Raw genomic sequence first — 25,371 nt, 5'->3', positions numbered from 1 at the left:
GCTGATATTTTTAGTTTATTATTGGAAATAGTATATGATAAATGCTGGTCCGTTTTGAAACTGTACATTGCTTTTACCACATCTGTCTTTCTAAGTATTTTTGATGATCTGTTCCCTTTTCTGTATTCTCCTAAAAGTGATAATTCTCATCTTAATTGTTTTATAGCTTTAAAAGCAGCAACTAGAATCAGCAGCACGAAATAGAAAAGCAACACCACAGAATCCACTTGATGAATTTATTAAAACAAAAAACAGCTTCTCTCTCTCTGACGTCTCGGCCAAAAGCCTTCAAGGAGTATAATTCATACAAAAAAAGCACAGCTTATATATACAAGATACAAGTGTTAATAATCCATTTAACATCAATCAATTAGCTAATTATAGCTTTCCAATTAAATTCTTCATTTAAACCACACGGAGACATTGTTTTAAACTTTAAAATATACAATGCTTCTTTTTGCATTAAAATGGATTTAACATCCATAAAACAATTAGCAGGTATACAAATTTGTTCTAATATAGTTGCTTTAAGAAAATCACTTCTTCCCTCATGAAACTGGGAGAAATGCAATGCTACAGGACTTTCTTCTTTACAATTGTCAATGTTTCTGATATGTTCCAAGAGTCTTAGTTTAAACGCCCTCTTGGTTTCCCCGATATAGAACTTCTTACATGGGCATTGCAAACAATAAATAACACCTATTGTATTGCAGCTATACATATTTCTAACATTAAATTTAATATTATTAATGACATCAAAAGTTGGTACAATATAATTGCAGGCCTTGCATTTCCCACAACCAAATGTACCTAGCTTAGTGGGATTTTTATATATTACAAATGATGGTATACAAAACCTGCTTTTGACCAAAAAATCCTTAATACATTTCCCCTTACGATATGAGAACTGGAGATTAAATTTCAACCACTGTTGCACACCATTTAAAGAGCATAAAAAATTCCAAAATTGTCTAACAATTTTTATAAATATATTTGTAAAAGAACCATAAGTAGTTACAAAATAAATGGATTCTTGTGTATCACATATTTTATTAACCTTGTACCCCTGAACACTAGTAGATTTTATATTCAAGCTGTTATTATATGTAGTTTGTCCATTAAAAAGTCTATCCATGCTATCACACAAAATTTTATGACTATAACCTCGAGACCTAAATGATTGTACCATAGAGGTTAATTCTTTATCAAAAATTTCAGACTTATTACAAAGTCTGTATATCCGCAGCATTTCACTATAAGGGAACATAATGAAATGCTGCGGATATACAGACTTTGTAATAAGTCTGAAATTTTTGATAAAGAATTAACCTCTATGGTACAATCATTTAGGTCTCGAGGTTATAGTCATAAAATTTTGTGTGATAGCATGGATAGACTTTTTAATGGACAAACTACATATAATAACAGCTTGAATATAAAATCTACTAGTGTTCAGGGGTACAAGGTTAATAAAATATGTGATACACAAGAATCCATTTATTTTGTAACTACTTATGGTTCTTTTACAAATATATTTATAAAAATTGTTAGACAATTTTGGAATTTTTTATGCTCTTTAAATGGTGTGCAACAGTGGTTGAAATTTAATCTCCAGTTCTCATATCGTAAGGGAAATGTATTAAGGATTTTGGTCAAAAGCAGGTTTTGTATACCATCACTTGTAATATATAAAATCCCACTAAGCTAGGTACATTTGGTTGTGGGAAATGCAAGGCCTGCAATTATATTGTACCAACTTTGATGTCATTAATAATATTAAATTTAATGTTAGAAATATGTATAGCTGCAATACAATAGGTGTTATTTATTGTTTGCAATGCCCATGTAAGAAGTTCTATATCGGGAAACCAAGAGGGCGTTAAACTAAGACTCTTGGAACATATCAGAAACATTGACAATTGTAAAGAAGAAAGTCCTGTAGCATTGCATTTCTCCAGTTTCATGAGGGAAGAAGTGATTTTCTTAAAGCAACTATATTAGAACAAATTTGTATACCTAATTGTTTTATGGATGTTAAATCCATTTTAATGCAAAAAGAAGCATTGTATATTTTAAAGTTTAAAACAATGTCTCCGTGTGGTTTAAATGAAGAATTTAATTGGAAAGCTATAATTAGCTAATTGATTGATGTTAAATGGATTATTAACACTTGTATCTTGTATATATAAGCTGTGCTTTTTTTGTATGAATTATACTCCTTGAAGGCTTTTTTGACCAGAGAGAGAGAAACTGTTTTTTGTTTTAATAAATTCATCAAGTGGATTCTGTGGTGTTGCTTTTCTGTTTTATAGCTTTGTCTGCTTCAGATTTCCATGCTGGCATTCTACTTGTTCTCTTTCTTTCCTTTCTTACTCTGCTTATGTGGTAAGACTTTATCCATATTAGTTTAGCTGCACAGTAATGTATTCTATTCTTTTTATCTCTTTTATATCACATGAATTTATCTTAATAGGCCTGATAGCTGTATTCATCTGTTTTCTTCTAACATTTTGGGTCTTATTTGCTTTCTGAAATCTATTGCTTTCATCTGCCTTAATATGCCTATCCAGTAAATATTATATATTGTCATGAAAATAAATAAGTATAAATAGATGTATTCCTTTTATTAGACTGAAAACTCTTCTGATTGAAGCACAAGATTCTAAACACAGATGACTGAAAACTTATTTGAATGAACCACAGATGATGGATAACATTCTACATAACAAAATACTGACTACAGATACACTCAGCTGTAAAAAATGACATATGCAAAGAACATTCAGTTGAGACAAACTAGCGTCAGTGGATAATGTTACAAAGAATTTAATCCATTTGTTTAGCACTTTCATCTAAAATAAATGTGGACTTCATGGTGGCCACTGCCAATCCACATATAATCTTCTAGACTCACTTTCCTAACAATTATGGTCAGAAATGACACCATCAAATACTGCCTGTATACATCTATATATTTCTTTCAAAATGAGTTTCATTCAAATGAGTTTTCAGTTAAATGGATTTGACCATTTGAGGTTCAGTCAAGTGAGTTTTCAATCAAATGAAAGGGAACCCATATATATATATATATATATATATAGAGAGAGAGAGAGAGAGAGAGATTTGCATGTAAATCTCAGGCATTACACATAGGCACACACACTGATTCACCTATACATTATTTTTCTTTCAGCTTTTAGTCATTGTTTTCCTGTAAATAAACAAATCTCAACTTACACAGAAGTAAACATGTTTACTGATAGATAAATAGTGTGACAGTACTGTTCACATATTTCTGTGATTGTGAAAAATAATCCATTACTATATTGTGGTAGAAAATAATGTGGCAGAGAACACCACTCAATAAAAAAACAGTTTTGTTGAACAAAAGAAACAAAGTGACACAGATCTCTGTCCTGTATATATTGGTGAAGCAAGGAAAAACTGTATACTGGACCTTTTGAGTTAGTCACAACAAGAAAACAAAAGACACAGTCTCCCATATCAGTTATAAGACATTCAAAAGGTACTTTCACCTAGCTTTTTTCCTCTACTTTTTTAGTAGACGATATATATATATATATATATATATATATAGAGAGAGAGAGAGAGAGAGCATTCTTTGGGTTGTTCTAGAATATCTTCCCCTTTGCTTTGCTAAAGCAAACTCGTTGGAATTGCTGTTCCAGTTATAAACTCCATCTGCATCAAGAGACAAACTTCTTTGACTAACAGGTCTATAGCTCTTCCACAAGCCATTTTAATGGAAAATTTGTTCATTAATAATAATCCCTGTCAGAATCCTGTCCAGCTAATAACAAAGTGTAGCTATCTTTTTACAAAGGAAAACAACTATTTACACCATTTTGACACATCATAGGGCAAGAACTGCCACATGATGCAGTCTCTCTCTCTCTCTCTGTATATGTGTGTGTGTATGTATACATATATATATATATATATATATATATATGAGAGCGCTACAAAATCCTGAAAGCCCAAAATCCTGAAAACACATAGGATACCAACACTTACTATATTCCACTACAAGTACATACAGAAACATATTACTCTTCAACTATATGCAGGGGGGGCAAGCCCCCCTGCACCCCTAATGTGGGGGGCTGTGCCCACCACACCCCCTGCTACTTAAATATATCAACTCCGAGATTGCACTTCATTACACTAAGTGCGGTCTTGGAGTTGATGTATTTAAGTAGCATAGTATGGGGTGTGGGAGGCTCAGCCCCCCCACATGGGGGTGTAGGGGGGCTTTCTCCCCTGCTTATACTTGTAGAACAGTAATATAGTTTGTGTTTTATTTCTTTCTGTATGTACTTGTGCTGGAATATGTATCCTGTGTGTTTTCAGTATTTTGAGTTTTCAGGATTTTGAACTTTCAGGATTTTGGTTTTCAGGATTTTGGACTTTCAGGATTCTGTAGCACTCAGATATACATATATGTGTGTGTGTGTAAATGTGTGTGTGTGTGTCACACACACACACACACACACACACACACACATATACATGCATATATAAGTACATGTGCAACTATCTATGTATATGTGTGTATGTGTGTGTATGGGGAGAACTGAATTAAAGTGGATATAAAAAAATGTACACCCCATGTTAAAATGCCAGGTTTTTGTGTTATAAAAAGGAGACCACAATAAAACATTTCAAAACTTTTCCCACCTTTAAAGTGACCTATATATTGTACAATTCAATTGAAAAACAAGCAAATCTGTTGGGAGAAAATATAAAAAATAAGAAAGGTACAATAAACTAGTTGCATAAGTTTGCACATCCTTAAACTAATACTTTTGTTGAAGCACCTTTTGATTTAATTACAGCATTCAGTCTTCTTGGGTTGGAGTCTATCAGCATGGCACATGTTGACATGGCAATATTTGCCCACTCTTCCTTGCAGAAGTGCTCCAAATCTGCCAGATTGTGAGGGCATCTCTTGTGCACAACACTCTTCAGGTCACCCCACAGATTTTCTATTTGATTTAAGACTGGGCTCTGGTTGGGTCATTCCAAAACTTTAAGTTTCTTCTGGTGAAGCCATTCTTTTGTTGATTTGGATGTATGCTTGGAGTCATTGTCATGTTGAAAGGTGAAATCCCTCTTCATCTTCAGCTTTCGAGTAGATGCCTGAAGGTTTTGGGCCAAATGTGACTGGTATTTGGGAACTGTTCATACTTCCCTCCACCTTAATTAAAGCCCCAGTTCCAGCTGAAGAAAAGCAACCCCAAAGCTTGATATTGCCACCACCATGCTTCACCATGTGGATGGTGTTCTTTTAGTGATGTGAAGTGTTTTGGTGCCAAACGTACCTTTTGGACTTGTGGCCAAAAAGTTTAACCTTGATCTCATCAGACCATAACACATTTTCCCATATGATTTTGGGAGACCTTGATGTATTGTTTTGTGAATTTTAGCCTGGCCTGGATGTTTTTCTGTGTAAGAAAAGGCTTCCATTTTGCAACCCTACACCATAGTCCGAACATATGGAGACTATGAGTGATTGTCGTCACATGTAATACACAACCAGTACTTGCCAGAAATTCCTGCAGCTCCTTCAGTATTGCATTAGTTCTTTTGGCAGCCTCCCTGACCAGTTTTCATCTCATCTTTTCATCAATTTTGGAGGGACGTCCAGTTTTTTGCAACGTCACTGTTGTCTCATATTTTATCCACTTATTGATGACTGTCTTCACTGTGTTCCATGGTATATCCAATGCTGTTTAAATTTTTTGTACCCTTGCCCTGACTGATACCTTTCAACAATGAGATCCCTTTGATGCTTTGTAAGCTCAATATAAACCATGACTTCTGCTGTAGCAGGCAGCTGAGTAAATGTCTTACTAGGGCAGCTGAACTTTGTTTGGGGTTAATCAGAGTCTCTTTAATTGATGGCAGGTGTGTACCCAAGAAGACTGAATGCTGTAATTAAATCAAAAGGTGCTTCAACAAAGTATTCGCTTAAGGGTGTGCACACTTATGCAACCAGCTTATTGTAAATGTTTTATTTTTTATATTTTTTCTCCTAACAGATTTGTTTCTTTTTCTATTGAATTGTACAGGTTATTTAGGTCAAGGTGGGAAAATTTTTGAAATTATTTATTGTGGTTTCATTTTTTTATATCACAAAAACCCGGAATTTTAACAGGGGTGTGTACAGTTTTTATATCCACTCTATTCTATATTTGGTTCACATTTGTTTAGCTGACCTAAACAGATGGGCAATTAGTGTGCAAGATTGCACAATATTCATGGGAGGGGAATATGTCCTTTCCCCGATACTGTGTGATCTTGGAGTTGATATATTTGTAATTAGCAGGGGCTGTGAGGGATCCTGGGTGGCTTACACCCTGCAGAAAACATTTCTTCTTTATTTTTATGTTTTCATTTTCATGGGATGAGGTAATTGCTCATACATATGCACCCATGTACACACACACACACACACACACACACACACACACACACACACACACACACACACACACAATTTTACATTAATGGCACATTATCTTTTCTCTTCTAAAAAATCTCAACTTCAAAATCTCTCTCTCTCTCTCTTTCTCAGTCTAAGGTAGCAGTTTTTACCACTATTTCTATATTTGTACACAGAATAACAGACAGCAATGCTGAGACATCTCTGAGATTATGCAGTATGTAGAACTGCTGGAAATGAAACAGGCCCCATTTGCAAAATAAACCTAGTCATATTCAGTTTATTGATTCCACATAACTGTAATTACCTCTCTGAGCTTCTTTGGGCAGTCTGGCTTTAAAGATGGTAAGATTTCATTCCATGCTGAAAGCATAGGATGGTTGATTGAATTGGTAATAGAATTTTATTTTAATGCAGCTACATGCAGAAATCTCGGGTAGATATGTGAAGTAACACATTTTAAAGCAATTCTCTTAATGAACTTGAAATTTTCTGTTGGCACCATCTGTTCTTGGGCTATGAGACAATTTTATAGCCTTTGTCTCTCTCTCTCCTCTTGTAATCTACCTTTCCTTTCTGATATCCTTTGCAGTGTGTGTATTCTCAAAGCAGACCTGATGGGTATCATCCTCTATATCTTTATACCTGTCCGCCATTAAGTTAGATAAGGAAATGGTAAAGCAGCATTTTTAGCTCACAGAACTGGAGATGGGAATAGCTCATTCCTTAGCAGTTAGTCAGTGCAGTAGTAATGACATTGGTCAGTATAGGATTCTTGCAGAACAAATCCATTTTACATGTGTTCAAGTACTCCTAGTAATACAGTGAACTTAATTGTGTCTTACACCTTAATTTTAAGTTTTGGAACAAACGCCAACATAAAGAGGAAAAAACATTATTGGCTTGTATGTGTTAATTATAAACATATCTGTTTAGCTCTGCTAAAATAGAAATGTGTTTTGTAAATTAGAAACCATTTTTGGTATATTTGCTAAACATGTAATTTTCATGCAGAGAGTGAATAATTTCTCATACGCATCTGTGAGTAACTTTTGTCGCCTCACAGTAAGATGCTGTCCGGTTCATTTCTCAGCTAGAGTGTCTTCTGCATGGAGACATGCGTGAATGGGCATACCTTCGTTGAAGGTTGTGCGTCAGGCCTGGCAAGCCGGTATGTAAAAATCAACTGCCAATCATTAGCGGATCGGAGTTCCGCTGTGGCGACCCCTAACCGGGAAAAGCCAAAAGACGCAAACATTCCTTTGAACCATTGTTACAGTTTTATGTAACCTAGAACTAGCTTTTGGACCCCAGCTCTCTGACTATGGTTCAGAGTCCTAATAGTAGTTATAGTTAACAGTTGTGACATCCAGTTAATACGCCACTGGACTGCCACCAATTAATATGATGTCCAGATAATATCCCACTGAATTGCCACCAAATAATGTGATGTCCCTTACTGTCCTGGGTCAGTAACTAAAGAGCTTCAGTCCTCACTATTGACTCCAATGTGAGACTATCAGTTAAACAAGAGTAATATTTCAGTTTTCCCCTAAGAGCACCATTATAATGTGGGACTGGTCTATATAGTTCTCTCCACCCCTAATATAACTCCTTATTACACACTTCAGAGCAATGTGTCTCAGTTTAATACCTCTGATACACTCCCACTTAAATTAAAATCTCACACATCCAAGCACTTCTGGGAAAGCCCTACACAGATTTCCAGCTATGTGCCTTCCCCAAAATATTACTTAATGCTGCAAACAATCAGTGTGTCTTCATGCCCTACAAAAGGGGTGTCTCATTATGAAAATTAAATATTAAAGCAAACAGTAGCAAATGGCCTAAGCAGCCAGGCTTTTGGAGAGGCCCAGGAAGTTATCAAGGCAAGTATAACCACTCAAATCACTAGAGAAAAACACTTGATTGTCCAGCCACAATGTAAGTTGTGACAAAAGGATGCACTGCTAGCACAGCTAGCTGGAATTTTGTAAATAATTGTATGCCATATGTGAATATCATACTAACTGATACAAAATGCTGGTGTTACTAATGTATTAGAACTGTATGTCATATAAGATGCTTGTATTACAAATGTATTAGAGCTATATGTTGTGTATATCAAACTGCGTTTGTACAGAAGTTTTTGTTCAAATGGTATTTGCATAGTTCTTGTGCTTAAAATGCATCCACAGTATGCCCTATTGGAAGAGAACAGAAATGTACATGCACTATTGTAACTGTTTAAATGTATATATTAACAGAGGAGACTGGAAGGTTAACCTCAGTCCAGAAAACTTTAGAACAATATTTGAAATTAAATTATTTTATAGGCTAGGTCATAAAGAGGCTATCTGTTAGGTTTCAATGCAGTTAGAGGCACAAAATCTCTACTGGAAAGCTTTATGTATTGTGTCTGGGGTGAACTAACTGCTACATTGGAAGCATGAAGGAATGCAATTGTTTTATGACTTTCAGAACCTACCAAACATCTGAGCAAAAGCCATTGTATGAGCATTTTTACAGGTAGATGCCAAATACTGCCAGCTTCAGCAATGGGGGTTTTAACTAGGAACTAGAAGACAGAGGATCATAAATGATGTCATTCTGCAAGCTATCCCAGCAGAATTATTTTAGATATTATTTTTTTGTGAAGCTTAGTGAGACAGAGCATTATGGATTCTGCCTTGGACATGACAACAAGAACCATTCACCACATCTGCTTTGCTTTATTAGTAAGTTTTTAGGGTACGGTAATTCTCTTAGATACAGTCAGGAATGTAGTGAAGCTTAGTTTAGATATTTTTCTTTATTTGTCTGAGTCTGTCCTGCAATGTTGTTTTAAATATTTCCTATGGTTTTGACTTCTGATGTCATTGTGAATATATATTTAGTATTGTCTTGTTCTTTTTCTCCAGTTCGATTCTCGGCTGGGGTGCCTTCTGTGCGGAGTCTGCATGTCCTCCCTGTGGATACGTGGGTTTCCTCCGGGTGCTCCGGTTTCCTCCCACATCCCAAAGATATGCAGTAGGTGGATTGGACACTCCAAATTGGCCCTAGGTTTAAGTGTGTGCGTGTGTGTACCTTCTGTGGAAGGTTGGGCACCGGGCTGGCAACTCGACACCGTAAAACTCCACTGCCAATCATGAGCGGACAGATGATCCACTGTGGCGACCCCTAAACGGGAAAATCTGAAAGAAGAAGAAGAAGATTGTCTTGTTCTTTTATTTATTATTAAATATATTTAAACCTTTCAATGTGGCTGATCTGTGTAGAGATATTTAAGTTTTGGCAGTACTTGCATATTTATTTGGTGACACTGTGTTGGCCACTCCTAAATAGCCTTGATCTGGGTCAAACTACCATTTGTATTAGTATTAATATCACAAAGTAAGATTGGATGCCCTTTGTTAAGGGCCTTAAAGTAGCTGGTTGGCGGCAGTGATAACTACCGTATAGTCTGTGCAAAAAGGAGCATAGCTAGTAAACCTGTGCCAGCCTTTCCCAGGTGTGTGTGTGTTTGTGTGTGTGTATGTGTGTAAATCAAACCTCAAAGAGTGTGTGTGTGTGTGTGTGTGTGTGTGTGTGTGTGTGTGTGTGTGTGTGTGTGTGTGTCAGCTGCTTGGACAGAGAAATGAAGTACTGTTTGGACAGAAAGGGTGCTGAAGGTCTTGGCTTGGTCGCTCAGCTGAGATCTCATATCTGTAGCTGTGCCAGTGGGGAGTCTTATTGAGGATCTGGAGAAAGAGTGGGAAACCAGCCCTGGGCTGACTGTAGTCTCTGTGTGCTCTTAAGGGAAATTGAACTTAATGCAGAGAGCTGCATCTTAAAATACTATGTGTGTAGCTGTTATCCTCCCAGTGATCATCCTCCCACAGGTGCCAGTGGTGAGGATTGTGGCTCCTTGATTACTGATTGGCAGTGGTGGGTCATCACATAAGTTAATAAAAAATATTTAATATTGAGCAAAATGGTTAAAAATATAAAATGGTAATTCCCAGTAAGCAAACAGAACTCAATCACCAGGAAATGAAATTAGTACTGTAGAGTAGAGATTCAACATTCAAAAAAACTCTAACTGATTTAACTGATTAGTTATAATATCCAAACTAACTAAAAAACATTGTCCCCGATTTAACATAAATTACTACAACAGAGCAAAGGCAGGCTTACAGTTCTTGGTTAGTCCTTTATGGGTATCCACTGCACAGTTCAACTGATTCCTGTCTTCAACAGGCTCTTTTATAGACTAGCATGTCAACAGTCTCAGTTCTAATTTTCTTTTCATATTTTTAAATTCAACCAAGAGCTGTTTTCTAAAAGTTCGTTACTGTCTTTCAGCTTCTGACAGTAAGACATAGCAACTGTCAACATTCCGATGACATCATCTGCTGAGCAGCTGAAACTGAGACAGTTTGCCTTTAGAATCTCTCTTCACAAACATTCAGTTAGAATTTTAAATGGACACTGTTCAAGTCTTTAAATCATTCTCTTCTGACAAATCATAAATCAATAGGTAACAACTTGTTTATAATATCATAGCTAGTCATGCTGACAAATTAATACATAGGTTAATCTGAAATTATATACAGAACTTCAGCCAGACATGCTAGCACAGATGGTGATGTCTAATTTCTTCACAACAGTATTAACAAAGGTCACCTTATATATGCGTGGAATGGTCATCTGATGATTCCTGGCAGAAAGTAGATAGAAAAGTAATTATTAAAAATGTTTTGTGCTGTCTTCCTGTAGTCCTGCCAGTTCCTTCTAGTAGTCTTGTATCATGTGTGTGTTATGTTCATCAGTATGATAACGCAAGGCAATCTAAAAAGCAAGAACACTTCACTTACAACAGTTATAAAAACAAATGAGAACAAGAAAGAAGGAACCCCCCGACAGCAGTACAATTCTATTTTGTATAGACAGTTGATAAAGTGTAATTTCATTTCACACATCCAGTTAACAACACTGGTACAGTTATGATAGCATGCCAGTGCAACCACAAACATGTACACACACATATACACATCATACAGTTCCCTTTCCACTTAAGTACAGCTGGTCACTGACCTAGACCTGTGCTAGTGTTAATGTTAAGACCTGTAGATAGACAAACATATTTTGGAGCTTGCTAATATTCTATGCCAGTTGCTGGCTATGAAGGTGGGTAACAGATTGTACCTCTAACTCAGTATATCTAATAACTTGCTATACTTATGCACATGGAACATCCACATGACTGACTTGTTGGAAATCCACCTACCTTTTGAACAACCAAGCGAGAATAAGCGGTGGCCAGAAAATGAAATCTGGTGGTGGTATATTTCTGAAATGGTCTGAAAAATGCCAGCACAGAATGCTAAGAACTAAGATGTAGTGTAGGACTGCATGTACAAATGACAAAATGTTATATATCTCCCCATTTTAGTTCAGATGTTAAGATGTTCGATCTTGGGTTATTATTTCTCCATTTCTATTTGCAAACACTTTATGTAAGTTACCTAAGACACTGCTTTTGGGATGACATTGTAAAAAAAAAGGCTCTCGGACTTTACTTAAAATTTATGTTCTGTTATTCTTTTGGAGGGGAATCCTCATGACAGTTAAGCATAACTGTCTTTCACAAGTCGTCTTCTTGATAAAGTTTCCAAACTGCAGACTATAGCTTAAAAGACAGGGTTATGGTAACCTTAATGACTTAATATCCTTGTACATTTTAGAGAAATATAATTCCAAAATCATGTTAAAATTTATGATCGCTTTACTAAAATGCAATATAAAGTTATGACACTCTAGTACAATAAAAACATTATTTTATACAACCAAAGTATGTGTATTAAAATCAAGGAAATAAACTAAAACTCATGGTTGCTCAATAAAAGTAAACAAACAAATAGTTAAAAATGAAGATCTTGTAGAGGGGATGGAATTAGAGCGAAAGAATTGTTATCAACTAAGATCTGCTTACAAGGTAAAAGAGAGATACAGTCACTTCAGAAGACACAACTTTCAGACTGCAGGTTTAGTTGACTAACAATGCAGATCTCTTTTTCTTCTGTTGGGTCTCTGAACCCAGTTTTAGTCAAATGAATACAAGCCACAAGGAAGGCATGAATATTGCAAGGTGACTGACAAGTTATCTGAAATTGTAGAACTGAAGAATTCCAAATATTAGTTAGGGAGGGCAGTGCCAGATGGGTCACTGGATATACTTCTTCCTGATAAAATGACTTAAGGTTTAGTTATCAAAGATATTTATTACATGCATTTTTGTGGGCAGTAGTATCACTGAAAATACATTTGATCAATGTTTTTCCCACTATGCAGTGGGTTGCATCGCTCATACCTACTACCGTTTGCAGTCACCTGTCAGGCAGCTGCACATTGATTTAAGGAATAATCCACCCACAGTGGACGAGTTGAAGGAACTAGCATTTTTGGCAAACTGGTGTAAGTTGGTTTTCTCTCCTTTTTATAGAAATGTATTCATTTTTACCAAAAGTAACAACATATAGGAGTCCAGATTCCCAAAAATTGCTCCCAGTGTAAGTCTGCCCTGATTCCAAAAGACTTGCTGTCAGTGTAAATTACTTACTTTGGTATAAGGTCTATCTGTTAATAGGTTTACATTGGGGGATAGATTCCAAAAGACCTGCTATCAGCCTGCTCTCAGTGTAAGTGGTCACTTACAGGTCATTTACACTAAGAGCAAGTCTTTTGGAATCAGACCAGGTATGTAAAATAAAGGAATCACTATCCAACTGAAGTAATGCTAGGGATTTGAAAAAGAAAACTGTCCTTTGGTCTTGGCCAACTGTTGAGTATTCCCATGGATTTACTGTATAGCAGTTGGTGACTAGGGAATGTCTGTAATTTTACTTGACCGAAAGAGAGAGAGAGAGAGACTATATTTTTTCACTAATTTGTTAAAATGAATCTGTAGCTTAATGTTTTTTTCAGCTTTTGCAGAATGTTCAAAGTGTTTGAAAGCATATTTAGAAGTTAAAGCAGAGGTATTCTGAATCATTTCATTGTGATTTCATGCCTATATGAGTCTGTAACACTCCATGCTTTTACCATTTGTTGTACAGTAACAACTGCTTCTGACATTATTTCCAGTTGGTGCTGCATTTGAAATTATAACATTACAACATAACTGATTTCCCATGGGATTGCAGATTAATGTGAAATGCCAGTTATGAGCAAAGTAAATATCTTGTTGCTGTGAAGTCAAGCTGGCACAAACTATGCTTTACTTGTTCTTGTAGTATGAAGAATGGCTCAACTGGTGCCTGTGTCTAACACACAAGTACTAAGCTTCTCCCAGCTTTTTGGATTTTGCCATTCACTGTGGGTTGTATTTCATCTCAAATGAAACTGGCATTCTGCTCACAAGTCACCAGTTGTCAAGTCAGCTGTTTCTTTTTTTTATATATATACATTATACATATAGAATTCTTTGGCTTTATTCAAAAACTATGATGGGGACATTTCTGCCAGACATTTCATAATGTAAAGATAGAACAGAGACAAGTGGGTGCTTCCAAGATTGTTTTCAGTCTCTTTGGTATGAGTAATATTTATGGCTTGGTGTACGTAGCAGAGAGTTTTGAACAAGTGTATGTTTTGTGCAGGGTACGCAGTGTAATAACATTACAAAAGTGGTAATATGACATTCTGTTGTATTAGCTTCATTCCACCTAAAACCCATCAAGAGTGAACACTGGTTTACTGGAAAGGCATGGGTACTAACTAATTAAGACATACAATGTCTTACACTGCTGTTTTATGGTTCTAAAAATATACCTAAAATATTAACCCTAACTCAATAAGTGCATTTAGAAAATAAATCAGAAGTATCGTGACAAATTTGTGTAGAAAATTTCAAATAAACAAAACTAATCTGAGAGCTGAGTTCTAATTGCTTATCAATGAATTGAAAAGCACTATATGTAGAAGAATTTGGGTAAATTAAATTCAGAAGCCCGTTTACATGTATAACACACTTAAACACCTTTTCCTCTCAACTCACAGGATATCTCCAGCAACATCTTGGGTGTTAAAGCTGCCAGTAGAAAGGATACACATGCTTTTACATTTACTGCACATAATTCTCTCGCTTCATGTATCCTGTTCTGAGATATTAATGCAGGATGTTCTGTCACCAATCTTGTTACTCAGTGAGACTAGTCCTTGGCTGTTTATCAGCCATGTTGTCATGTGTACATCACTGAGTGTGTGCCATGGGTCAGTTTTGAACAAAGGCTTTATCTGCCCTACATTAGCTTCATCAGTGATCTTCAGAGGATTGATAGGTGTCTGTAGATTAATGAAGAGGTTCCAACCCTAATAAAATTCTTAGTGGAACCTAGAACAGACAACCCTCGGGTATCTTTGATCATTACTAAAGGATATCAAGCCTTAGTTATGAGGTTAAGAGAGGTTAAAGGCTGAGTGAACAGGGAATAAGAAACTCGATTATCTGTTATTCTGAGAGGCAAACACTGAATGTATACATATTTGGCTCTCTAGTAAGCCATAGACATTTTAGAATTTCCAGATGGAAATTCCTTCATAGCTATATTTAGACACCTGCTAAGGTAACTAACATATTTCAGTCAACTCCCAAAGATTGTTGGAGATGTGAAACTGGATTAAAGGGCTTTTGGGGATGTGGAGTACTGGCTACTTTTAAAGACTGGGTTCAAACCCTGGTTAATGAAATCCTAGGGAAAAAGCTGAGGTTGACTAAGTCTTTCTTTCTGTTTAGCTGGTCAGAGAAGTGGGGCCTGCAGGGACCTAGAAGCATATCAGTGTGTTTACTTTAATTGGTAGTGTATAACCAGAAGGTAGATGTCCATGAGTCCCCCTAGTATTGACTTGGTTGGAGAGAGAATGAATTGACTGAAGGAAGCTGAACTGAGGGCTGTGACAGATAAGATCAGTAAAAGGCGCATGTTTAAGTGGCAGATATTGGTACAGGTCTCAGGGGATCTTGAGACCCTTAGAAGTAGAGGAGAGTGACCAAGCTGGCATCTTTGGTATATTGTTACTCACAAATTAGGAAGGGTTCATTTATAAATGGCGAAGTTTGTGCTTACTGTAGTGAGAATAATTTAAACTGAATGTAATGTGCTGCCTTTATTGTATATGTATAAAAATGTAAATAAAACTGTTAAAATAAAAAGTAAGGTAGAATCAGTAAGCAGGTTTTTGCTTACAAAATTTAGCAGTGTTTTGTATTCACAGATGGATGTGGAAAAAGTATTATGCTTTATAGAAAGACTGAAAGAATATTTAGTTTGTCTTTGGAAAAATATTTCACAATGTCAGTATGAAAACAGTTATAGCCAATTATATTATCAGAAAATTACAACTGCTATAACTATTGCAATTCAGATAGTCACCAGTGGAAAGACGCCCATTCAGAGCATGGCTTAATTAACGTGACCTTGACGCTGTCAGATATGCGGCAAGATTAAAGTTGCATGTAAATTAAATTCGTAATGTAGCTGTATTATAGCAAAGGATCAATCATACAGATGTAGAGTAATATCTTTTCTTTGTGTAGTGTTGTATTTTAATATAGTCTTTAAATGTAGAGCATATGGATGGAGAAGAGCTTTCAATCACAGAATAGACAGTACCAAGTACACTTTTGCAGTTAACGACACTAACAGATTACATATCCAAGATTCATAACTTGTGAGCACTACGACAGAGAGAAAGAATGTGAGAAAATGTATGACTGCCTACTACTTATGACATCACTGTGGTCTTAGAGTGTTCCCATTTCTTTGAGATACAGTAGTCTAAGGTTTTCTATAGCCTAAAGCTTTAAATCACGAAAACCCAGAAGTGCGAAATTCAAAATCCTGAAGTTCGGAGATTTTGAAATAGCGCTTCTGGTGTTGCGGTGTGTGAATGGATAGGTGTAAGTTCAGGTAAGTATGTATGTGTAAGTGTGTTGGTTAGGGGCTTTATTGCATGTTAGTGTGTGTTGTGGCTGTGATGAGTGTGTGCAAGGGGCTATGAAATGTGTGGGCGTGAGTTACCTTTGTGTGTGTGATTGTGCGATGTGCTTGTCTGTAATGTAGGATTTGTATGTTTGATTGTGGGGGGACATTGTGTGTATGTGTGTATTTGTAGTGTAGGTTCGTGATTTTGAATTTTGCAGTTCTGCGGTTTCGGGATTTAAAGCTTTCGGTTATAGAATTTCGAAATACTGAAATTCGGGATTTCAGTATTTCAAGATTCTATAGTGAACCCATATATATATATATATATATATATATAAGTAGTAGGGGGTGTGGAGGTGAAGCTGCCTGCATCATGGAGTGTCATGGGATTTACCTCTTTGACAAAAACATTTAAAAGGAAAATAGTGAGTTTACACGTTTATTGTTGTTGTTCTGAATAACTGTACTGTCCGTGATCACCTCCCACATGCAAAAAACCACACTGAAAAACTGCAATGTTTCCAACTTTGTTCTATAACTAGCATAATACGTAAAATTCAATACATCATTATTGGCATGTATATAGTTTATAACATTCTCTATTGATCAGTTATCAGGCTGGCATGTTTAGCAGTGCTCATCTGCAACAAAAATCATATGACTCTAGGGTGTGAGACATACCACCAATAATAACTTCTGTAGTAGCATTATAACCTATTACTTACTATCGCATCAGAATTCAGAAATGCACCACGGCAGAGTTTAATACTACTTACTCCCCTTTCTTCTTCTGCCAGGAAAGAAATAGAGGAAAACCAGTACCCAACAGAGGCTTGTATCCCCGAATGCCCTATTCTACGTAAATAAGAAAGCAAGCGGGAGGGAGGGCTTCCATATTAATTATGATCTTCCTGAGTAATGCCATCTTCTTCCCACCAGGAAACTCCCTTCCTTTTTTGTAACCTAACCTAACTCACTTAAAACTTCTTATAACTACCCAATCTCTCAAACTTACATCTTACATAACCTTGGGTAGGTGTCCATGGGTGTTCTGCCTGGGGCATTATTTATTTATTTATTTATTAATATTGTGGTTCGCAGTTACAGGTCTGGAGATTACCATAGGGAGCCCACTGGTGCATATACGTTGGTGTGCACACCTAGTGTATAACAGAGAGTGTGACTATACAAGCAATTTATTTTAGCAAAAAGATAGGAATAATCATTTTGCACATTAATAATAGTGACTGTCTCAGTTTGGGTAAATCCAGGTTTAGCTACTCCTGTCACTATTTGACATTTGCTCCACACTGTTGGCTGTGCATAAACCTGCATTCAGTAAAAATACTTTTTAATGAAAAATAATGTAAAATTACACACCTCAGCAACTGGTAAAGGCAATAGTATTTATGCACACACATTACTTTACTTCAGGTAACAGCTTAAAATTATCAGTGTTACAAATAGATTAATTATATATCTTTATTTCATTGGTGAAGCTGAGTACTTTAACTACCATTTCAGTGGGGGAAAATGTATTTCTGCACAAGGTATAATGATAACGCACCAGGAGATGTGTGAGTTAAATACAGTTTCCTTTATCAGTTGCCAGGGATGATGTAATTTTAAATTTGACTTCATTCATGTCTTGCAGTCATTATTGATTTTAGTAGACAGTAGATTTGTGACTGGGGATTAACACTTCCCATGGTAATACCAGCATTGCAGAAGGTACTGAGAAATGACCCATAAGTGCAGCAGATTTAGGCCATGAGGGGAAAGATAGAGCACCCAAGGGCCAGCTTAGTTGAGTGTATCTTCAGTTAAAAACGGTGCATTGCAAATGATTGGGTGATGGTGGAGCTAGGATGTACCCAAAGCCTGCCTCTAAGTGGATGTGCAGATATCACTGCAGACTCGTTGTTCTGAAGGGATATGTTTAGGATAAAACTACATGACAAGGGGAAGATGAAAAGCTTTTTGCTGTTTTTACTGCAGGTAGTCAAACATTTATACTGTGTATAGATTGTAAATATTGTCCACCAAAGGGGATAGACTTCATATCTTAGCATTTCAGTATTTATACTTAAGATTCAGTATTGCTGAACACACAGCTTTTACTGACAGCTTCAGGAGTTACAGTGGCATACCCACAAACAGAGGCGCGCACACACACACACACACACACACACACACACACACACACACACACACACACTTGCATTTGAGCATGCATGCACTACATTTCTCACATACATTTCAGAAGGGTAGTGGCACTGAATACTGACTGTCAACTTTGATCCATTTAAGGAAAGGGGCTAATCCTGGGCAAGATGGCAGTCCACCAAAATAAGCGCATGCACACACACACACAATCTTAGGATCAGTTTAGATAATTGCAAGTCCATCTGTTAGCATGTCTTTAGGATAATGGGGGGGGGGCTAGAATATCTGGAAAAAACACACACAAAGTACACAGATTCTGTACAGAGGATACGCCAGCTGGGAACCAAACTAGAGCACCTAGCATTGTGACATACCAGCGCTAACAGCCATACCACTGCACAATCAACTTAACTGTTGCCCAGAAAAGTTGTGATTATTTTTAGAAAACTGATGTCATGTGAGGTCAGAAGTAATTAGGAATGCATTGTGTTTCAGAACATCACTAATGCATGCCTTTACTTCATAATACTCTAAATATTTATAAGCTAAACGATATTCATATTCTGAGTGCTCATCAAAAAATGATATTCTGAGTGCTATTCAAACAGTTCTGATGAATAATTAAGCTAACAGTGAAGAAGCAGTTGCAAGATAAGTAACTTCAGTCTGTCTTTATATTAACTATTTAATAAACTTTCAAGAAAGACTCAGTATACTTTTAAGGCAACACCTTATATCTTGTGACTTCCAATTACATGCATAGTTTTCATCTTGCAGAGCAAAACGTCTGCACTGCTCTCTTCTTCATCTCAACAGTTCATACAGTGGTTGTGAAACCATACTTTCCATTTCTCACACAAATTATTACTGTGAATGTTAATCAGTATTTTCTGCAGTTTTGAAAGCTGCGGTTTGCATAGCAGCTACTGACTCATAGATTAAGTTGGACACAAACGTATTTATTTTCTTTCAAAGACAAAAGACATCCTGGAAACAGCAGTGTGGCTGATGTTTACATGTTTGATTGGTTTAAAGTAATTCAAATAGAGTGTATTTCTACTGCCATTATCTAAAGATTTTACTAGGTGAAGTGGGTGCTGATTGGGAATTTATTAAGAGTATGTCTACAGTGTTGATTTTTGTCTGGGAAGGATAGAAAATAGACGCATGTTTACCAAATGATAACTAATACAACATGTTTTTTTTTTTTTGGAAAATATTTCATAGCAGCAGGTATGCTAGGGAATATGATATACTGAAAGTACTAAATTATTCCTAAATTTAGTGTAGCATTACCAGCAGAGGTAAAAAATAAGCGACTGGAACAGCTGAAAGAAAATTAAAGAATCAGATTGTTTCATCCTGCATAATGTGAAGAATAAAAAAGCAGTTACTGTGATGTTGTTTATTTTTTTATAAGAGGACTGAGTTTTATGTTGTCACTTTAATTACAAAGAAAAGTGAGTTTATCCCTTTAGTCTTATACAAGTAATTTTAACTCCTGGTTTGTCCTATTTATGTGATCAAAAAAGCTGTATTAGACTGACAGTAGGTTGACTTAATGTAACACTTTTCTTGGTAGTAGTGTAGTTTATTTGAAATAATTTATTTGATTTGGGTTTTAAATAGTCTATGGAAAATCTGATTGTGACAATCATCCAGCAGAGGTTAGCTGACTATAATAAGCTGTTAATATCCCCTATTGGCCAGACAGTGCTGCACAATGACACTTGCATTGTGCCATTCTGAGTGTATATTTCTGCATTTCAAAAAGTGCTGTGCAGTTTTTGAAGGCTTTGTTTTTCCAAACATTCCTGTGAGAGTAACTCTGAAGTATTCCCCAGATGACACTACAAAAGTTGGATTTAACTAGCAATAAAACCACTTCTATGTTTTTTTTTTCCTGCAGTTACTATAATTGAAAAAAGTTTTTAGCAGCTTTTTCACCATCATCCCTATCTTTAGTAACATTTAAACCACACATAGATCTATGACTGCACTGAATAATTAAGGAACTATGTACACAATGAAAACAGTGGAATTAAGACTAATAGCGATGAAGATCTATCCTTCATAACAATTGATAGAGCAGAAAGGACTGTATAAGAAGCGGAAGATTCTTCAGAGATGGTCAGCAAAGATATTCTTGAAATTGGAGATTCAATTATTAGAGGAACTTATATTTGCAGAGATGATAATGAACATCGAGTAGTGTTACGCTTGCCTTGAGCAAAAATAGAAGATGTGAAACAAGCCTTAGAACACCTTAATGTAAAGAAGTATGGATCTGTTTTTATTCATGTTGGTACAAATGATGTCACCAACAAAGATTCTCTGACTGTTGGTCGGGAACTGACAGCCTTCCTAGATAGTATAGCTTGTACATATGTTAGGACATATTTTTCACAAATCACCTATAGAAAGGATAAACACCTACATGGAAAAATGTCCTGTTTTAAAAAAATGGAAATGTATAGAGCATCCAAGCCTTCTTTTGGGCACACATGTTTAGACAGGATGGTATGCATCTGTCTAGATCAGGGAAAATAATTTTTGCAGCAAATATTTTGCAATATTTGACAAACACTAACCATGATTTTTGCCAGGTCAAAATATAACAGTTCACAGATAGCAACATTTGATGCATTTCTGATGGTTGTTAATGCTAGGAGCATTAATAATAGTTTTTTTATTAGAAAATTTGATACATTCCCACAAGATTGATGTTGTTATTGTTTGTGAAACATGGTTGAAGAACAATGACTGGAAATCAGTTCTGACAGGGTATAAATGTTTTTACTATAACATACATTCTAACAAAAAATCAGGTGTTATGATAGGGATTAAGGATAGCTATGAGACCTGTGATTATTACATGTTCAGTGATAACACCAATACTATAGACTGTGTAACTGTGACAATAAAGATAACCCTGGAACATATAACAATTGTTGGAATGTATAGACCACCAAAGTCAAGTGCAGATGACCTAGAGGAATTCATACATTTCTTACATGAAACTCAAAAGGGAAGAATAATATTAGCTGGGGACTTAGATTTACCAGAAACAGAGTATAATAATATTGATGCAACAACATTAATAAAGAAATTATTCACAGAGTATATTCAGGAGCAACAAATGCTTTAGATTGTAAAAGAACCTACCAGGTGAGGGAATATACTAGATATTGTTTGTGTTCCCAAAGAAATTATTGCAACTTCAAGTCAACTTTTACCACCATTAATGTGCAGTGATCATTTTGTTGCTAGATAATTCTGCCAAACTGAAATCTAAGCCAATGTACAGAAGGTTAATTACAGATTATAGGGAAGCAAAACACTATATAAAACTAACTGGAGTGAGGTGTTCAGTGGAAGAACTGCAGATGGCATGTGACAAGTTTTGAGAGAGAAATTGTTTGACTGCAAAAAGTAAAAAAAATGTTTAATATCAGGATCTAGGCACGCAACATCATGGGGGTATATTTCCATAAGAACAAGATACCTGATTAAGGTGAGACAAAAAAGACATAAATGGAAGAGAGGTTGAAGTACAGCTTTGAAAAGTGAAATAAACAAGCTGGACAAAGAGATTAAGCATAGTGTTAGACAAGATTAAGAAAAATTTGAAGAAAATTTATATAAAGATATTGAGCATAATAGGAAATGTTTTTATAGATACATATGTGGAAGGATTAAAGATACACAAACTGATAAACTGTGTACAGATTCTAAAATTTATTCTCAGACACAACAGAGTATAGATATATTTACAAAATCTTATGCAAAACAGTTTGGCTCCACAAAAGGGTGGTAAATTGTCCTAGTGACATCCAGATAACCCCAGATATCAGAATCAAATTAGATTATATCGAAAAAGAACAGGGAGGAAATGGAATAAGTAACAATGACCTGAGAACAGTTCAGCAACAATGTACACTACCATTATAGCTATTATCCACTAGGCCACGTAAATATGGGGAGACTCCTTAAGATTGGAGACATGCACTTATTAAACTTGTCTTTAAGGGAAAGGGGAGTAGGACAAACCCAGAATCATAGAGACCCTTAAGTCTACTTTCATGATGTGGAAAAATAATGGCGAAGGTAATATTGGATAAGTTATTGTCAAAACTGGATAGGTTGGGACTTGAAACCATATATCAGCATGCATATGTTGAAAATAGATCTATTACCGCCTGTAACATGATGTTCTGTAACAATATAATAACAGCTATGAATGAAAAATTGTGCTGTGATATGATTTATATAGATTTAACTTCAGCATTTGACAGGATCATACACAAAACACTGATCAATAAATTAGTACAACTAGGTATTGATGTACTCTTGATAAGATGGATAGCTGTATGGCTTACAAATAGGACATGGGAAGTACCGCACAGCAACTGGACAGGTGAAATCCTTGGTTACAGTCAAGGTGTCCCACTGGGCTCTGTCCTAGGCCCTTACTTGTTTAGATTGTATCTTTCAGACCTTACTTTTACATCTGAGGTGTTCTACAGTCTATATAGTCTATATATAGTATATATAATATATATATATGTATATATATATATATATACACACACAAAACCTGAAATTGGGTAAACTGATTACAAGTGTTACAGATAAGGCATAACTGCAAATTAATTTGACTACCTTGAGCTTTGGGCACAGGAGAATAACATGTTGATAAATACATCAAAAACTAAACATATGAGATTTGGGAGACATAAACTGAAAGGTGAATATTTAATACAGCACACAGTGATTGAAACTGTAGACTCATTTAAGGACCTGGGTATATGGGTAGATTCAGCTATGAATTTTTCTAATCATATCAACCAATGAGCTAATGATAGTTATAGAACCACAGCTTGTATAAAAGGATTTATAAAGTCTAGGAAATCAAACATAATGAAGTCATTGTTGTTAGTTACATTAGACCCACACTTGAGTATGGAATGACAATATGGAAACACTATAGGAAAACAAGCATGAATAAACTGGAAAGAGTACAGCGGAAATATGCCAAGGGCATCCATGGATGTGAACATAAGTTATTATGAAAGACTAAAATATCTGAACTTGTACAGTGTCTCTTATAGATATTTGAGAGGAGATCTTATTCAGGTATATAGGACATTTAGGGACAGCTACCTTTGGGAATGTTTGGGGTTATCAAAAAGTACTAGAGAATCATTGGACTACCTATGTGGAAGATTCTATAAGAATGAGAATTGTACTAACTGGTTCTCTGACAGAGTAGCTGATGCATGGAACAGACTACCAAATTACATTAAAGCAAGTACTAGTTTAGATAGTTTTAAGAATACAGTGTGTAAAACAACTAGTAAACAAAAAGGCACTAAGGTAACATAACAGGTAACCTCACAAAACCTTCTGAAGATGCCCATGAGGGTGAAAGCGCTTAGTCAGTTCAAGTTGCTGTTTTTTTATTTCTTCATTCATCAGATTGTGGATTAATAAAGGTTTTGTGAGGTTACCTGTTATGTTACCTTAGTGCCTTTTTGTTTACTAGTTTTAAGAACAGCCTGGACATTTATTATGGGAACAAGTGTTTTGGTATATTGGCAAGCAAGAAGGACATTAATACCCATGCTTGAAACATTTGTATGTATGTATGTATGTTTGGAAAGTTGAATGATTCAGTGGTTAAAGGGAAATCCCCCATCTGATCTTGTGATATTTTTTTCAAGAATAAAAGTTAACAGAATGTTTGGTATGTTGTGTGATGGCCACTTTCAGTGCACTTTAAGTTAACATACCTTGCAGCTGTTGTTTACATTTTGCGTAATGCAAGAAGAAATGTTGAATGTTTGCTCCAAGAATGGAGATTTGCTGATTCATACTTTGTGACTACCAAAAAGAAAACAGAAAATGAAAGTATTAATTTCCATTATGCAGTTTCATTAAATTACTTTTACCATGAGATAGCATACAGAAAGGCTTTTGTTTTTCAATTTTTTCCACAAAATAAATGCAAAATGTATTATATTGTATTTTGACAGCTTAACTGTTAAAATGGCTTTCATATTTTGATTTTCACATTTCAATTGCCAAATCCTGTTTTTTTTTTTTTTTGTATTTTATATTTCACTTTCACAAAGTAAACATATGAAAAAAATACCGGCCACCAACATCATTTAATTTTTGCACTGCTGCAAGCTTTATTCAATTCATTCAAAGCTTTTTCTCATTGTGAAGGAATCTAAAAGGAGAAAACATGCAATGTGCAATATGTCTACCTCGTGCAGACAAGGAAACCACAAATGTATTTAACTCTTTTAACCTCAGGAGTAGAAATATCAGTTAACTGTCATAGCAAAGAAGGTAAGCCATACTGTGAGCCAAATAAAAATCTACTATTTGTAAGGCAGTTTACCAGGCAAAAATGGGCTTGAGAAACTATGATCCCACTCTAATCTGCTCAGCCCCTCCCCTCCCCTCATCAACTCACCCAAGAATCCTTAGCTCTGTGGAAAAATGGATTACTGGCATCCAAGCCAACTCATCCTCAACCCCAACAAGACTACATTATTATTTACCACCAACACATCAAAAACTACTCCTCTTTCCTTTACTGTCACTTCCAGAAATGGTACCACCATTTCCCCTTCAACCGACATCAAACTCCTGGGCATCAAAATTGCAAAAACCTTCACTTCGATGTCCATATATCCAAACTATAAAAGAGGTTCACAAAAAAATGGGTACACTCTGTAGGCTCAAAAACTTCCTCTCAGATCA

Source organism: Protopterus annectens, chromosome 9.part0 (assembly GCF_019279795.1).
Source record: "Protopterus annectens isolate FY-2018-M chromosome 9.part0, PAN1.0, whole genome shotgun sequence".
Classification (NCBI taxonomy): Eukaryota; Metazoa; Chordata; order Ceratodontiformes; family Protopteridae; genus Protopterus; species Protopterus annectens.
The sequence above is the reverse complement of the archived record's forward strand: the minus strand, read 5'-3'. Positions refer to the sequence as shown.